At 29.7% G+C, this 19319-nt stretch overlaps 1 protein-coding gene across 3 annotated transcripts in view; it reads right to left on the minus strand.

Annotated features, from left to right (window-relative positions):
* Positions 1-19319, minus strand: part of LOC142320562 (uncharacterized) — a 249684-nt gene that overhangs the window by 125168 nt on the left and 105197 nt on the right. For all 3 annotated transcript variants that reach the window (XR_012755431.1, XR_012755432.1, XR_012755433.1), the window contains exon 6: positions 3816-3869. The gene's annotated coding sequence lies outside the window, so the exon portion shown is untranslated. The remainder of the gene's footprint in view (positions 1-3815; positions 3870-19319) is intronic.

The following is a 19319-nucleotide window of genomic DNA, read 5'->3' on the forward strand; positions in this document are numbered from 1 at the left end:
TAAAAAACTGCTAATTTTTCGGCTATACGTCCTGCCGATTCTAACATATTCTTACCCGGCATGGGGAGCTTTGTTGAACTCCACGCCTCGAAAGAAATTAGAAGCCGTCCAAAACAGCGTTGCGGACGATATTTGGAGCACCGTGGTTCGTCAGAAACGCCACTCTTCGCCATGATGCGGGACTATACACCGTATCCGAGGTGGGGGTGGGGCGGGCTGTTCGTGAGAGCGGCCGTGTCCGAACACAGCCACCTCCGGGACATCTGCCGAGAGGATCCTACTCCACAGGGTATAAGAAAACAGCCTCATGCAGTATTAGACGAACCACTGAGAAGAGGCAGTACGGGAGTCAAAAAAATGACAAACCAGGCTTAGGAGCCTCTATATCGCGTAACCTATAAATGGAAACGAAAATTACGGCCGCTAAAGCGACCGTTTTAACAATTAAATTTTGTTAAAACTATAAAAATCTAGACAACATCCCACACCGTCCCACGAAGAGATCACAATTAATTTAGTCAGCACATGCGACTCCCTCCGGAAAAATGGGCTCATTGCTCTCTCCAAATAACTAGGGCCCCGGTAGGCGTATTCCTGCTAGCCTATAAGGTGCTAGTACCGAAAGGACTTCAGCGGACGGACTGAAGAGGAATCACGGCGTGAGTACTAGGCTCAAAAGCTTAGTCTCCCACGGTCAGACCCGGTAAATAAATTTCACGCTGGTCCATACGGATAGGAACGCAAATTGCCAAATCCGTCCATAAATAAACTTAAAAAAGTTATAACCACCACTAAATAACTCATGAAACCCGCTCGATAATAGAAAGATACAGCAGCAAGGGACATTGTCCAAGCTCTGCGATCTGTAGGGAGAAAATATTGAAACTCCCGCCATTCTTGCGTTCCGTTCCAAGTGTTAAAATTCATGAAATCTGAAGTATAATGTTCTTCACGGAGTTCAGTATATTTTTACATTTACAGTCTTTTGTACTAAGAATTAGAATAATAAAAATGTCGTATTATTTTATCTTTTTTGTAAGGCGAAATAAAATTGTATGGCTTTTTTACTTAAAGGTTATGTGCATGAATGATAAAAGCGCATTTATGAACGCTTAGAATGAGCATAAGATCAGATATCTCTTCAGTACAAAAAAAATGAACGTAAAATATTCGTCGTGATATAAGATCAGCCGAAAAATAAATTAGCTTATTTGTAATAACTCCACTCAAGGTATTATAAAATTATGAGCATGTCTACACCCATGGTTCTTGCAGATCAATAATGTAATTAACCAGCGCCTTAGAAAGTTTGTGCAAATTTGTTGCACCAGCGGCGGTGCATGAAATTAAGTAATGCTAAAAATAAAATTCTCATTAAAAAACAGGTAAGTGGAAAATATTAAACAACAATAAATGTTAAATAGTAAGTAATAATTAAATAATGTATAAAATTTCAAGTATTTATTTTTTTAATCAGTCCTTATTTATCCTGACCAGACTTATCTAAAAATCAAAGTTCGGAGAAAAATAAGACTTAAAAGATCTTTTTTACTATTAAACTACAAAAAATTTGAGAACCATTTGTTATTCGTAACGTTTTTCTTTTTTTAAGAGATTTAATTTGTTAAACCATACATAAAATTTTCCTGAGAAGTTGTTGCAAAAAGAGTAATGATTGTTGTCAGGTTGGTCGCTTTGGAAAAAAATCTGGATAAAAAAAAATAAAATATGTAAAGTTCCCTTTTGACCACACGTGAAAGTTTGACAGTTCATTTTCTAAATATTGTTTTTTCCCCCACAAAAAAATTAAATATTTTAACAAGCTACCAAGAATATATTCCTCCATTTTATGTAATATTTCCACGAAAATGTTGATTTATTAATCTTATAAAATTAATGTTGCAAAAATCTGTTTCAATATGAACAGCGTAAAATAAATTCTGACGTCAGTTCGTATGTTATAGTTTCATTCAACAGTATATTATTTTCTACGTGTTCGTTGACAAAAATTGATTACATTAATATTATTACAATAAAAAGAAGACCGATAATTAATAACAGTACATGTATCGACTTTTAATACACATATTTTATTTATTGTTTTTTACACACATGTACGCACTTTCTTTAGCCATAATTTTAGTGTGTCCTTTAAAATTTAATAACAATAATAATAAATCATAATTATTTATTAATTGATTAATTAAAATTTTATATAATTTTAAACATTACAAAAAATTGTATTTTAATACAAACAACACAGCAGATACAGACTAATCATCAAAAACGAATTAATATTTTGAGAAAGTAAAAACCGAATCCAAACGGTAAGTCAAGACCTAAATAGTTCAAGATCCAAGAGATTTACAAAAAAGAAAATAACTGCATCTGGTTTAAAATTAGATTTACTTATTAAATACAAAAAAAAAATCTATATAAAGTGTGGGTATTTATTATAAATTCACCAGTTAAACGGTTAAAAATGCAAAAAAAAAATATATACATATATTAAAAGTGTTAACGCTGAGTTTTACTCTGAAAATTATCCTTCTGGCATGCACAAAAATGAGTTATGCAAATTTCCCTTTGGTATTCTTCCGCGACCCATACTTTGCGAACCCTAATATACTACCTTAAGAACGTCATTTAGTAAGTGTTTCTTTGTCTCCACAAGGATGTTCATTCAAGAGAACAGTGACTCAAAAAAAAAAAATTATATTTAAAAGGGAAACAAAATTTATGAAGTCCTGATCTTTGAGGATTTTAATTTTTTTAAATAATTTTATAAGGAAAACCGCTGATTAAAGTTATGTTTTATTTGGAAAAAAAAACCGATAATGTTTTTATTTTTTATCAAAATGTATGACTAATTACGGATCCACATTATCATGATTTTTTTAAAGTAACACAGGAATTATGTTATCTCGTGAACGTAGTGATCCTAATAAAAATTTATCAAGACTTAAAACTGTACTTCCGTTTGAAATAAAATGTAGACAATAATTGTTTCTGGAACAAGTATATCAAAATGGATTCTTGGGTTTTAGTCATGGTATACTGTAATGTTTATTGAGTTATTTTATTATTAGATGCTAAAAGGAAAATGCCATTTTATTCCAATTTTTTAAACAGTATTTTTTTAATACTTATCCTACCAGCATGACAAAAATCATCGCTTTAATCTGGCTCAGAATAAAAGTATAATTACGTTTTTATTCGTTTAAAATATAATTTGTATTTTATTTATTTATTTATAACCGTAGTATCAACTGCTATAATCATTAGCCCGGTGGAAATTGGAAGCGTATGAAAAACTGCTATGCTTGACCTAGATTCGAACCCGGGACCTCCGGATGAAAGGCCGAGACGCTATTACTCGCATCTACTCAGCCATGGAGGTCGGCAATTTTTATTTAATGATTATTTATTTAGTCTAGGAAGGATATATTTTTTTTTAAGTAACTATAACTCCAAATTTCGTAAAAAAGATATTTTTACCAAGTGTAAATGAAAAGATTACTAAATAAATCGGAAGTGGAGAAAGGAATGAGTCGGTTGGAGACCGAAAAAAATGCATATTTACATGCGATAAGATGAAAATATACTTTCAAAAAGCAAACGTATCATACGACTAGATATATTGTTCCACGTGAAATTAACAAAACCTTACCGCAACAGCTTAATTTTAATTAAAAAAAAAAAATTAATAGGGCGATTTATAAATAAAAGTTTTTATCAGAGTCTCATATAAAACTGGTAAATTCTATAATAGGGTTCTGTAGAATTCTAATAAAATCAATTTCCTCTTTACTTACATTTTTGATCAATTAATGGGAAGATATCCTTGTGTAACTATCCCAATAAATTATCTGTAATCAGAAACATAATCATGATAGAAAAACAATAAATAAATAACAATTGAATTTAATATTAAATAATTCAAAAACAAATTTGTGACTGGGTTGTTATAATTTAATTATTAGTTAATTTATTCATTAACTGATTGTTACTCAATAAATAAGCCAGTATGAAATTCATAAATTAATAATTCATCAAAATCATTTTCGAACAAGTACTAGTTACGATCACAGGAAACTGCAGATAAAAATGTAAAAAAAAACAATATTTTTTCTTAGCTTAATGTCAAGCCTGTTTAATTTTTAAAAAGAAACTTTCAAATGCTTTTAATAGAAATAAATAAAACAAATCGATAAAAAAAACTATAAATAACAAACAGTTCTATTTTTTTCATATGAATTTTTTATAAAACAATATGTTGTAACAAAATAAATTAAAGTATAATTTAAATGAGAGTAGTTATTTAATGTGAATGACCACGAAGTTTATTATCAGTTGAAAATATTGATAAATAATAATTGAATGAAATATCCATAAAATAAACAGCTATAAATAACAAAAAATATATTTATTTTTTTTAGATTTGCCAACAACGGCAAACTGAAGGAAAAGGATGCGAACTAAGGGATAATAAAGGGAGCAAGATAAAAAAACAAAGTCCGGTGTAAAGAATGAAAGATTCTTTAATGTTAGGTAAAAATAAAAATAAAAAAACATTTAAAAAATAATCTAATTATATATGCGATCAGAAAATTAGAATAGTAATTGTAAAAACACGTGATTCTTAAAGAAAAACATTACTGTACGGATTTCGAAGTTCAGATAACAATCTAGCAGCTGTGAAAAATTAAAAAAGGTTTTTCTACTTCTAAAAAATTACCTAGAATACCGCAAATTCTGAGCATTTTCCTAACCAACTACCCACCTTCCTTATAAACTTACAGTTTACTTCATCCAACATATGCGACTCTCTCCGGAGAAGAGGCGCATTGCTTCCTCCAAAAAACTAGGTTCCCGGTAGGCGTATTCCTGCTAACTCGAAAGGGGCTAGCACCGAAAGGACTTTAACGGACGGACTGAAGTGGAATCACGCCAGGAGAACGAAGCTCAAAAAGCTTAGTCTCCCACGATTAGCCCCTGCAAATAATTTTCACGCTGGTCTATAAGATAGAAACGTTAATCACCAAATCCGTCCATAAACAAAACATGAAAAAAATTGATAAACGGCACTAAATAACCAATAACTCTCCCGATAAAAGAAAGACACAGCAGCAAGGGACTTTGTCCAGATTCTGCGATCTGTGGGGAGAAATAATTAAACTCCCGCCACCCTCGCGTTCCGTTATTAATTCTGGTAATATTTTTTCGTCGCATAACGTAATAAATCCCAAAAGAATGTAACAAACGTTATACTGCAATTAACTTGGGAGGAAAACTGAAGCGACACAAAAAGACATGCGGAATCCATGCGTTAATGAGAAAAGGACAATTCTTCCACGCTAATATTTTTATATATTGTAGATTATTTGCTATAAATGTCTTTATTGTAGCTTTCGATCGACGTTTCAGAAAGAATGAGCATTTTCTCAATCGAAATCGGCTGAGCTATGAAAAACATTCATAGCTAAGTTTCTGTATCTTATTTCAAAGAATAATTTTTAATTAGGAATTTTTCTCTGAAAATACATAAATTAAAATCTATCGGTAAAATTTTAATCCTACTAATGTAAAAAAAATCGCAATAACCACACACTGTGTAGTTTTCATTTAGCAATAATGGAAAGAAATGATCATGTACTACTGTCTTATGACTTTCAATCTTATAAGTTTTAAACTGCATACTCACTAATACTTCCCGTTAATAAATAATAAAATAGTTTTTTTCCTTATTAGGCTAATTTTTTCTCCATTTTATTCTCGTTGGGTTAGGCGAGAAAGATTTCGGTGAAATTTTAGTTCCGGACAGTGGCGGCTCGTAGCTAAAATTAGTGGGGGTGCTGCTCCAGAACGTTTTTCTTGGGCCTTTTCAAGGTCATGGTTAAAGTTTTCAGTAAAATAAAAGAACCAAACAAAAATGAATCAAATAGAATAACTGGAAGCAGGATAATAATCTAATTCTACATTTATCACATTCAAAATATGATACACGGTTTTTAAGCGCATTATGCTTACAAATCGTATTCGTTTTAACCGAATAAATAATAAAATGCCAATACAGATAATACTTTTTAGTATTATTAGATAATAACTTAATAAAATGTCCGCTTAAAAATACTATAGTCCAATGGTGCTTAATTTAATTTCTATGTACACAGAAACAAATACATAATTAGTTTTTACTAATTACCTTCTCTTTCGTCCTTCCAATTGGGTTGATTTGGCAATCAAAGAGCCCTTGCTTTCCTCCATCTACTGATCGCTACTGAAAAAACGAGTAAACCGCTTTCATATTCCTTCCGACTAAACTAGAAAAGGGAACGAACAAGGAACGTTCCACACACGCGGAGTAAAAAAAAAGTACCTTTCACCAGCACTCCAGGGTCGGCACTACGGAAGTGACAGTGCTCTTCCTCCCAGCTTCGCATGCAGCTTCCTATGTGTGCATGCGTACAACAGCCAAACACTACGCCGCTGGAGCTGTGAATCGTACAGTTCCATACAACAATTTTTGTATCTTTTTCATAAACTGGGGGATGGCTATTGACATCAAGCTTAAGGATTATATGTTGTACAAGTATAAAGAAAGAATTAAAGAAAAAAGTACACATAATTGTCATCGATAATATCCAGTAGAAATAGGAGTGCTGCAGTTCCACAGTGCCAATTATCGAGCCGCCATTGGTTCCGGGTGTTCTTCCTGACACTAATTTACCAGAGGGGATGAGAATGTGAACATTTACAGTTGTAAAAAGTGGTGTATGCCTTCAAGTACGAACTCAAATTCAGAATTTTCGAATGAAGACGGAGACGGTACCACTCTGCCATTGTAAGTCGACATTTTAATGTTAAATTTAGATTAATATTCTAATTTATTGGAAATGTATTTTTTAAAATATCAACCTTTAATATTTTTTACCCTAGACAATATTTTTTCTTCAACCAACTTAACATAATAAATTCTTTAAAAAATTAATTTTTTAATACAGGTTAAATTCCCCCCTCCCTAATGTTAATTTTATATTAATCAAAACTTATTTATGGCCGAAGAAACTGTATTATGAAATTCAGATATTTTTAAAATACCTGGGATAAGATGTTTACTATCTCATAACAAAAAGAAAATAACCCAGGCCAGGTATTCTCAAAATCAATAAATAATGTTTCTGAGATTCTTTTTAATTATAGACTTTTCGCATCTTTAATCTAAAAATAATTTTAAAATATATAAAAATTATACGATAACCACAACTTATAAACTGATACTAGTCAGCATAGTTTTAATAACTGACGTTATTTCTTCAGTTATGAAGTAATAATAATTTATATTAGTACTTCATTAAATTATAAGCAAAATAAGACGTCTTATGTTTCTTCTACTAGAAGTAAATTAAAAAAAAAAAATTATTTATTAAGATAGTCGGAGAGCTTTATATATATATATTTGTACCTATAAAGCAACTTGTCCTGACTAACTGATTAATCAACGACCAGTAAAAACTACTTTAGATAAATTCATGAAAAGTTGTATGCATGGTCTTCTTTCAGAGGAAGTGCACGCTACGAAAGGATTTGTTTAAAAATCCGAGTTTAAAGGGTTAAAATGGATTTTTAATTTATTTAAACCCGACTATTTTTTTCAATTTCTCAATAAAAAATTAAGACATCAACTTGATTTTTGACGTGTGTAATTTTCATGTAAATAACTAAAAAAAAAATTGCTAGATTTATCAAAATTTGACCTTGAAAGGGAAGGTAAAAAAAATTAGAACAATGATTGCAAAAGTTCCCCATTTCCAACTATACTAAACGAGATATTCAATAAATTGGGACTGAATACTCTTCACATAAAAATCTAAAAAACAAATTCGTGTTTTTCTGAATTTTAATATTTTAAGGGATAAAAAAATAATTTTTTTTTACATTTTTGGCGTTTTATGCTACAGTTATTGAATCAATCTTTATGAGATTTGGTAACACTATGATGGTAATGTGTGTCTGTAATTCCGATTATGTATTACGCGAACGAAGTCGCGACGGAAATCTGAAAAACCAATCAGTTAGTTGGTCCTGTACTGGCCAAGCTGTTGCTCTGAAGAAACTACAATACACTGATAGTTTTTATAAATTGAACAAGGTTTAACTTCTATTTATAATTATTATTCTCACAAGAATGAGTTTAATGAACACAGAGGGTCAAGGGGGCAGAGCCTCTGACCACGACGGGAAACGCGTATAACCATAGCGCGGGCAAAGCTGCGATTAGGATGATGCTAGTGTGTGTATATATTATATATATATATATATATATATATACATAAACATATTTATTTTAGGGAAACAATTAAGATCTTAAAAAAATTAATTTAAATGACAACATATTTAATTAAAATAATTAATAATTGGAAATTTAAAAAAAATACATTATTATTGGATTTCATTTTCTAAGAAAGTTTTAAATTAAAATAATGTTTTACAAAATACAAAAGTTTAATACAATATAGAAAAAGTTTCTAACAGGAATCGTAATAAATTATATATATATGTTTTGCACAAACATTATATATAAATGTACATAATTGAAAGTGTGTGTGTGTGGTAAGGAACTTAATGAAATTGTAAAGTTTAGATAACTGATGCAGGGAGTTCATCCTCCACTCAGAAAAGATTGGTCAGCCAGGCGGAGGACTCAATCCGTATTTATTTTATATTATTTTTTTTTTATTTTTTATTTTTTTTTAGAAAATCACCTCACCGTTAATAAATGTGAAGGAAAAATATGAATTAACAATTATTAAATTATTTTTTTTAAATTCTCAAATATATTTTATCGTATGATGGAATCTAGCGCTGGGGAAAAGGTTAAAACAATAAATATATCAGTATTATTTTTAAAATATATAATAAAAACAGGTTGAACAGGTTTACTGGATCAATTTCATTGAAATTTAGATACGCTTTACTAGATTTGAGGTATGTTAACTGCGTAGTGGTGGAATTTCATACGCGCTTACGCAGTGAGTCACAGTGGTGAGCGAATTGAAACTTGATACCTGTGTGTAGGGTGTACAGGTTAATCGAATTTATGTAGTGCGTTGTACTCTGAAAATCAGTGCGCTTCTGACTGCGAAATAGTGACGGCATCAGAAACGAAAAGTCTGTATTCTTGCCCAGAACTGCACAAGTGCTTTTTAAGAATAATTTTAGTTATTAAATGAAATTGCATAAGTTAAAATCAAAGTTATATTACATATACGGTAAAATAAGACCACCATCAATTTTTTATCGCAATTACTATGCTTATAACTAATCGGGAAAATTACAGTAGCCTCAAGTATTAACAAATTGAAATTACTTACAGTTATGGCGAAATTAAACATTTACTCTAACATTTATAAACTTTCTACTCTTTCTTTTTTTTCTAAAAGGAAGAAACTACTCAAGATATGCACGATATGACAACGTTGTTAGGGTGCTTTGTTAGGGACCCATGATACACTAACTCTGATTCGAACAAACAGTATGCCATCCGTCATAAAAGACCTACGATCCTCCATTTAAATACAAAAGAAGAACTAATACCTTATTAATTATTTAACTGCTACCAGTTCATCCTTCAAATTTATCTTTGAAAATTTAAACAATTAAAAACATTTCACAAACAGTATTGTCTGATTTTAATAAACCAACTACATCAATTTAGAAATAAGATAGCCGACTTATACAATAAGTTACATTTTCAATATTTCAATCGAAATGACATATTCAATACTTACAATTTGTTTTTATCGATCTTTAAACTGGACCTCGTGTCCACATACTCCCAGAACAAATTAAAATTGAAACGACAAAAATAACTTAAGCTTATAGTCAGTAAGTTGTAAAAGGGATGGTACTGACATTTCTTTACCTGCCGTTTCATCCATATCATTTTCTCGTTAAAATATACGCATAAATATATTCGCCCGCAGAATTAGCAGTAAAAAAAGTTAAAAAAATAAAATAAAGAATACATTTTTAATTCTGTACAAAACTTACAAATACACCATTTATAAAAATTTAAATATTTGATTGTGATTTGAATAGCTGAATACGAACTAGTAGTACACAGTTTGAACAAGCTAAGTCTAAAAATTGGGCCTTATCTGTTTTTCCCCACAATGGATGTTTTTACGTTACTTATTAGTAATTGCTCGTATTTAAACATGTTTATTTTTATCACTTTTTTTATTAATAAATTGGATATAATTTGTACATTTAACATTAATTGGACAAGGTTAGCGTGCTTAGGTTATGTTCGGTTAGATGTTGATATATGTACGATTCGTCGTTACACGGAATCAACATAATCTAATCAAACATAACCTACGCTCGCTAACCTCGTTACTAAAAAATAACAATTATTATTTTCTTAATGAGTTTAAATAGTTATTCTTATAAAACCGTTGTCGGGGAGTAACAGAAAATACCCTAAAAATTTCATATCATAACAGTAGTAATCCGTACGACCAACTTCTGCACGTTTTCCCTTCTAATGCGACTTCACTCTTACCAACGTAAATCTTTAGGATTAAATAATAATTTTTTTAAAGAATTGTATTTTTTATTTATGTATACGTATAGTGTAAAAGAACGAGTTGGATTATCATATTTAATTCAGCAGTTCAAATTTATTATGAAATAGTTATTTTTCTTGAAAGATTCAAGGAACCCCTAAACTTTTGGTCAGAATATCCATTCAGAATGTGAAAGTAGTTTTCTGATCTGTTTACGCGCGCGCAAAGAGACAGAGTATAATTAGGCGGTTGGTTCAACTATTATAATTACTAAACAGTGAGAAACAAGTGGAAGGAGAAATTATTGTATTTAGCCGCAATAGGGATAGGACTATCTGAAAGTTATATTAAACATTAATTAATGTAAAAACTAAGTAACGGGAAATCTCAATGGAAAGTTTATATTATTATTTTATTTTTTATCTCGATCCTAATAAATATTTAATTAACCAATAAAAAAATGGGTTATTTATAAAAAAAATCCATGGAAGTTGTTTAAGGAAAGCTTTACTTAGTATTATAAGTCGGATAATATAGGATACTCAACACCTGGAAATCATATATTTGTTTTTAATTTTAAAATCCCCGGAATATATTACCATAAGGGTATATATTTATACCCTGGTAATAAATATCGGGTCTGGTTATAAATATTGTAATTTTTTTTATTTTATTAATAAACAGTGAAAATATAAAGATAATAATTATCATAAATATAAGGGGGAAAAATAATTTCCTTATTAATTTAAAATAATTAGAATTACTTCACGATCCATAATATGATAAACAATATTTTATTTATCTACAAATTTTTATTTTTTATTTAACCATAAAAGTTACTATGTTCGTAATCTCGTGAACGATAGGAAAAATACAAAATTATTCTTGTAAATAAAAAAAAAATTAGTTAAAAATCAGTATGGGACGGGACAAAAACAAGTCTTAGTCTACGTCTAATTTTTATTTCGGGTAGTTGAGTGATGCATCAAAAAATCAACTTATTTGTTAAAAAAAAATTAACAATTTTTGACTGAAAACGATGTTTGATTAATATTTTCTATAAATTTTTCTTACAATTATTTTTAACTTAATCTGTAAAGGAAAATAATATTTTTTCAGCAATAATCGTTTTCGTATAAATATATTCATTCGTAATTACACATATGTTTACTATTTATTAGTAGACTAAAATATATTATTTCGACCTATTTAAACATTTATCTTAACACGTATGACGATGCTACCCTAACAATCTTGTTTTCTCCATCCAAAATCAATAAATTTGATAACCAACGTAAAATACACGATTAAACGTTTTTACTTTAATGAAGAAAACAATTTCATTAAAAAAACACCTGAAAAATTAACAAATTAGTTTTCCTATAAGCGTATATATTTCAATTTTGAAATTAATTTTACTGCTAACAAATTAAAATGAAAAGAGCATCAGGTATCTGTACAAAGTCTAGTATGAAAACAGCTATCTTCCAAGCACACTATTTTGGTTAGCATTATGTGAAGAGAGCAGTCAGTGTAAAAGGCAACCACAAGTCTCCAAGGTCAAGCGAGCGGGGCTTATTGGCAACACCGACATGAGTTTAATGTGGCAACATTGGAAACGGTACTGAAACGAGGCTTCACTGTTTTGCTATCACATCCACCATCCGTTGCCTGCCTACCGACGACATTACTCCTCACTGTTTCTCTCAGTCACTCGCTCTCTCGCATACGACAAAACGTGCAAATTATTTATTATTATTATATATATAATTGATGACTAACAAATTTAAACAGCTAATTTGTGTATAAATAGTGCATACAGTTTAATAAAATATGCACCGTATGTAAAGTTTACAAATGAAATAAATTTCATCGTTAATATAATTAACATTGGAAAGTTGGAAATGTTTTAACAAATACGTGTCAACTTCAGAATAATCTTGCATAAAATAATAAAAGTTAAATATTTTCCTTAAAACAAATTTCCCAATTACGCATATATACAACTTTTTTTTTCTTTTATAAATACGACGCAAATATGGTTTCTGGTACGTTCTTTAAACGACCTGAATGGCGATTTCTAATTAGCTAGAATGTACCTGAATTTCTTTTACAAATTTTAAGTTCCATCAAAAATAATTTAAATTATCTGAAATTGCGATCTGTATACAAAATTTCTTTATAAAACTTTCAAGTAATAAAAAAAAAAACAACGTTAAATTACTTGCACACGGAATTACTCAGAATCTTTGGAATAAAAAAAATGCATAATAACGTGTTTTAGCTAAAATGAAAATACCACACTTCCATTAATTTTTAAAAAATTTAATGTATTTATTATTTGGCCAACCTCCGTGGCGGAATGGGGTTGTTGTCCGTTTCAATAGCAAAATTCTGAATGTGAATATGATCTCTACAAAATGAACCAAGCCATGTCGTTAGACTTCTTGAGCTGAATTAATCACAACAAATAAATTAAAAAATAAACAAATACGTTATTTGAAAAACAAATAACATATTCGTTTAATTTCTTTTGTTATGATGAATTTTCATCAAGTAACGACGACTGCATCTATGATTATTTAAAAAATAAATTACTACCCTCACAATGAAAATGATATATGATTAAAAGAAAATGGGTTACGTACACAAAAGTTTTATTGAAAATTTAAAGAAAATAGAGTCAAGAATGACGCAAGGGACTTGCCTCAGGACAAAAATCCGTATGGTATGACATCTGATTAATTTACGAAACTGTTAGAAAAAAGTTAATATTTAGACGTAATATGAGCTATTTACTTTTATATAAGTCAAATTCTGCAAAGCGAAAAGGTGATTTGAGTTAATCTTTTTCTTTCTTTTTCCTGTTTACCTCCAGGAATTACCGTTCAGGTATTACTTCAGAGGATGAATGTAAATGAAGTGTAGTCTTGTACAGTCTCGGTTCGATCATTCCTGAGATGTGTGGTTAATTGAAACCCAACCACCAAAGAACACCGGTATCCAGGATCTAGTATTCAAATCCGTATAAAAGTAACTGCCTTTTACTACGACTTGAACGCTGGAATTCTCGACTTCCAAATCAGTTGATTTGGGAAGGATTTGAGTTCATCTGAATGCAGTAAACTTCATTAACGCTTTTGAGTTCTACAATTTATTATATTTATTAAGTTTGGAATACAGCAACTTTCTATTTTCAGTAAATATAAATACGACTGCCGTACAAAACGCAATTGTGTCGGGGAAAGCATTATTACCTATGCAATAATAATATGAAAACCCAATTTCTTTCGTGTGGATTATTTTTATCAAATGATGTTTAAAATCGTGAGCATTCGTAACTATTAAATGGGAAGGCGCGTTCCCATATTTCTTGCTCGTTGACAGCTTAGACAGATTTAGGAAGGTTTACGCGGAGATTGGTATTGTTTATGCGCATTAGTTTCTTTTCAATCCATTTTTAAAAGTCATTTCAATGCTAAAACAGATTGATCTATAGTAGCATTGTTCCTGGTATATGTATAAATACACATCTGTAAATATATATATAAATTCACATTCTGTTCGGGGAGGAGTTTACCGTAGTTCAATTATTGAACAAATAGTTCAAGGATAACTGTAATCAGGTGATGAATATTACCTCGCGTGTACCTTGTAGTCGTTTATAGCTTCAAAACGACTACACAATTATTTGGAAATTTTCAATCTTTCATATAGTACTATTTACGAAATAACTGAAATGCAAACATTTCATTTTTTAGAACGTGAAACAAAAACTTGAAATTTATTACACTAAAAAATTATGACTCGAGTCATAGGAAGTTGCTAATAACAAGCCGTTTTTGGCGGTTATTCAAGTATGGTTAAGCGAAAACGCCCTTAATTAAAAATCTAATAATCTGAAGAATAAACCCTAACAGTATTTTAAATTAATTAAAGTTTACTTATAAAGGATCAGTATATATATATATATATATATATATATATACATACATGAGACTGGGACTGCGCATTTGACATTCTCTAACATCGGATCTTAATAAACCTAAAACACGAAATATATTAACCAAGAGCACTAAAAGAAATTTTCCTATATTTATAAACTTGTTCAATAAATAAATATTTATTTCAAAAAACGTTTTAAAGTTATTCGAAACGCTACCAAGAGATACTGTAAAATACTAGATCGTGTTCGTCCCTGCGTTAAAAAACCTCAATACAAAGGAATGTTTAACAAGTTATTCTGTAATGAAATTTGCAGCCATTTAGATAAAAGAAAATAGTTTGGATAAAGTTTTATCCAATGATATAAAACTCAACATAGTGAAATATTTTTTTCTCAACACAACCAAAAAAACCCATTTCCCATGGTCTTGAACTAAAAAAAAATTACTTCTATCCACTTCAAGAAAATTATTCAGCTTAAAATATTTCATTGTTAAATTATATGATATTAATCAGGTTGAAATTAATCATATCCTTTAAAGTGGTACAGATTCGCAAAAATACAAAAGCGAATTTGAAGGGCGGCTTCTATTTTTACTTACCCGAGGAATATAGCTGGAACAACTATATTAAAGGGGTATGGTGATCATTTCAAACATGAGATATCAGGAATTTTGAATATTTTTACGTTGAGTCCAACTAGTTCATCCACACCACTGATTCTCAACCTTTTCGCCTACCGCCCACATTGAGAATCAAAACAGTTTCTAGCGTTCCCCAAAATTTTTAAACTTAACATCTGTTAAAAATAATAATTGCAATTGCTGTTTTTAATATGCGCTCTTAAAAACAGCATTTAAAAACCCTTTAATTTCCATATTTATTTGTATCAATACGTTGCTTAGATCTGTAGATATTTAGCATTAAAGACAAGAGTGGCCTTTTCTCTTTAAAGTGGAATATTTCGGTTCAGAAAAATCGTACACATACAAAGAAAAAAAATAAAGCTAAGCTTTTAAACAATTTTAATGCTGTTTACTGAAAAAATATAGTTTCCCCCATGGGCTCGATCAAACACAAAGAAAAACTTCAAATTTTTAAAACTTTTATTCTCACTGATTTTCTTTTATAATTTCATGATTTTTGAAATCTGAAGTATGGTTTCAAAAAGTAGAGTATTCAATCTATAACCTTTTTTTTATTCGTCTCTCCAAGCTTCTTGGTCACAAAGTTAAAGTAGTTTAAATACAATCATTTTTTTATCATAAAATATAGGTATCCCTTTAATTTTTACTTCCTTGTACGAAGTAAAGGATGTATTGTGATCGCGAAAAATTTCGGTTTCAGATTTCAACGAAAATATCCATTTTGACCATCCCCGAATACATTTCGACTAGTTTCGGCGTAACGTCTGTACGTACATATGCATGTATCTCGCATAACTTAAAAAACTGTTAATCGTAGGATGTTGAAATTTTGGATTAAGGACTGTTGTAATATCTAGTTGTGCACCTTAGTTGTATTTATTTTCATTGCTTACAGAGTTATAACCAAATAAAATTTTAATTAATGAAATATTTGGATCTTACAAGGGGAAGGCAAATCGGTTTAAATCCGACTTCATCTCCTTTTTTTTAATTTAAATATATTGATTTATTAATAATTATTAATCTCTGATTATAAAAAAAGTTTTAATATAAATAACAGTAAAAAAATTAAAAAAAAACACATGTTCAATAACTTTTTTTTTTGTCTTCAGTCATTTGACTGGTTTGATGCAGCTCTCCAAGATTCCCTATCTAGTGCTAGTCTTTCATTTCACTATACCCTCTACATCCTACATCCCTAACAATTTGTTTTACATATTCCAAACGTGGCCTGCCTACACAATTTTTTCCTTCTACCTGTCCTTCCAGTATTAAAGCGACTATTCCAGGATGCCTTAGTATGTGGCCTATAAGTCTGTCTCTTCTTTTAACTATATTTTCCAAATGCTTCTTTCTTCATCTGTTTGTCGCAATACCTCTTCATTTGTCACTTTATCCACCCATCTGATTTTTAACATTCTCCTATAGCACCACATTTCAAAAGCTTCTAATCTTTTCTTCTCAGATACTCCGTCTGTCCAAGTTTCACTTCCATATAAAGCGACACTCCAAACATATACTTTCAAAAATCTTTTCCTGACATTTAAATTAATTTTTGATGTAAACAAATTATATTTCTTACAAATTGTTCAATAACAATAAAAAAAATATCAGAAGTTATTAATGAAATAAAATTTTAAATACTTTTCATTTTAAATAAATGTGTGTATGTAATTTAACATGCGTACAAGGAAGTCATGTGGTGTCCACATCATATTTTTTTGTAGTAGTGTAGTAGAGATTTAATTTTATTTTGAAATATCAGGAAAATATACCTTTTTTTTTTTTTTAAATCGGTCATTGTCTTCTTAGACCGCCTGATGCTCCGAATTTTCTACGGCCTTCTACCGCCCCCTTGATGGCCTGCTGCGCCAACAAGGGAGCAGCACAACCACTTTAAGAAAGAATGATCTACATTAAAAAAAAAAACATATGTATGCCTGTCGCACTGCTTTTGATCTTAGGATTGACAGAACCTATTTTCTTCAAATTTGGCTCAAATATTTTTATACATGGGACATTGATCAAATTAATTATTTTCAAGATTTGGGGGTGGGGGGATAGGATATCGCACAAAAAACAATTTGGATTAGAGAAACCTTTAGTACAGTAAATTTGTTACTTAAAATGAATATAAAAATAACTCAACATTTTTTCCAAAAATCAACTCCTACCACTTAAAATTGAAATATATGTTTTTTTGTTCTTTTGTTCCATCTACCTTTGATTTAAATATTTTTCAAAAATTCTTTGTAAGTTTATATTTCATATAAAGAGCTATCAAAAAATATCTATATTTTACTTCCTTGAACGAAGTAAAAAAAGTATTAAGATCGCGAAAAATTTCGGTTTTCAGAAATCAACGAAAATATCCATTTTGACCATTCCTGAATCCATTTTGACTAGTTTCGGCGTGACGTCTGTATCTCGCATAACTCAAAAACGATTAGTCGTTAGATGTAGAAATTTTGAATTTCGAACAGTTATAACATCTAGTTGTGCATTTCTCCTTTTGATTGCAATCAACTAGATCATAGTGTCCAAAAAATCCCAAAATAAAAAAATAAAAATTGGATTTTGGACTTATTCTAAACTAAAGTAATAAGCTCTCACTGAGAGATTTTCAACGACATATTATCAGTGGTACTTATTTTCATTGGTTCCAGTGTTACAGCCAAATAAAATTTTAATTAATGAAATATTTAGATCTTAGGGGAAGGCATACAGGATGAAATCCAACTTCATCTCCTTTTTCTTAAATTTAAATATATTGATTTGTTAATTACTGAACTCTGATTGTAAATATTTTTTTTTTTAATAAACAATTCAATAATAAAAAAAAAAAAAATATTAAAAAATATCAGAAGTTATTAATGAAATAAAATTTTATTTAAAAAAAATGTGAATGTGTAATTAAATCGGGGTACAAGGATATAATTTGGCGTCCAAATCAGATTTTTTAATTTTTTATTTACGGCAACACGTCAGGTTTATATTAAGTTTAATTCTTGCAGATAGGTTGGGAAAAACTCGTTCAAATTATATGGTTACATTTCTTTCATTCAATGTTCAGTTGAAAACGCTAACCTCCATATTAAACAATTTTTTTTTTGAAATAACATATTTCTCAAACAACAATAATAATACAGTGAGATATGATGTGAATTGTTTGACTTTTTCGTAATTTCTATATGATTGTAAACACAATTCTAAACGATTGAAAAAATAACTGATGTAAATAAACAAAAATTTAATAGAAAAAGGAAAAATTATTTTATGATAAATATTTTTTATATATACTAAAAACGTAAGTGACACTGCTGCCCAAATTAATTCAATTTACCTACAAAAATTAATTTAAAAAAAAATTGAACAATATTTAATGGAAATTATTACTTTTATTTCTCTTCGATGTTTTGAATGAATTTAGTACGGTTTGCGATCCTTTGTAAAAAGGTATATTTTGTGGAACACTAGTCAGATGTTTGAGAAACGGCAACAAAATTTTTATGTCGATATGTATAAATCCAATGTAGACGTCATCATTTTTTAAGTCACCACTTTATTTAATTCTGTTTATCATTCCATTCTCTTTTTAAACTTGTTAAACTGTAACAATAATATAAGTATTTTTTCCATTAAAGTTTTTGAATACTTGCTTCGTAGTCTTTGTATATGCAATAATAAACGGCAGATGTTTTTTACTTCCTTGTACAAAGTAAATGAAGTATAGTTATTAGTTGAAGAAAAATTTCAGATTTCAACGGAACTATACATTTTGACCATCCCTGAATTCATTTTGACTAGTTTCGGCGTGACTTCTGTACTTACGTACATACCTAAGTACAGAAGTACGTATGTATCTCGCATACCTCAAAAACGATTAGCCATAGGATGTTGAAATTTTGGATTTAGGATTGTTGCAACATCTAATTGGCAGCTCTCCTTTTGATTAAAATCGACTGCACTAAAAGTGTCCAAAATCCAAAACAAATTTGGATTTTGGACTTTTTCTTAACTGCAGTAATAAGCCCTTATTTGAGAGCTTTTCAACGCTCTATCATAAGTGGTACTTATTTGGTTCCAGAGTTATAGCCAAATAAAATTTTAATTAATGAAATATTTGGATCTTAGAGGAAGGCACACAGGTACAAGG

The sequence above is a fragment of the Lycorma delicatula genome, chromosome 2 (assembly GCF_047948215.1).
Source record: "Lycorma delicatula isolate Av1 chromosome 2, ASM4794821v1, whole genome shotgun sequence".
NCBI lineage: Eukaryota > Metazoa > Arthropoda > Insecta > Hemiptera > Fulgoridae > Lycorma > Lycorma delicatula.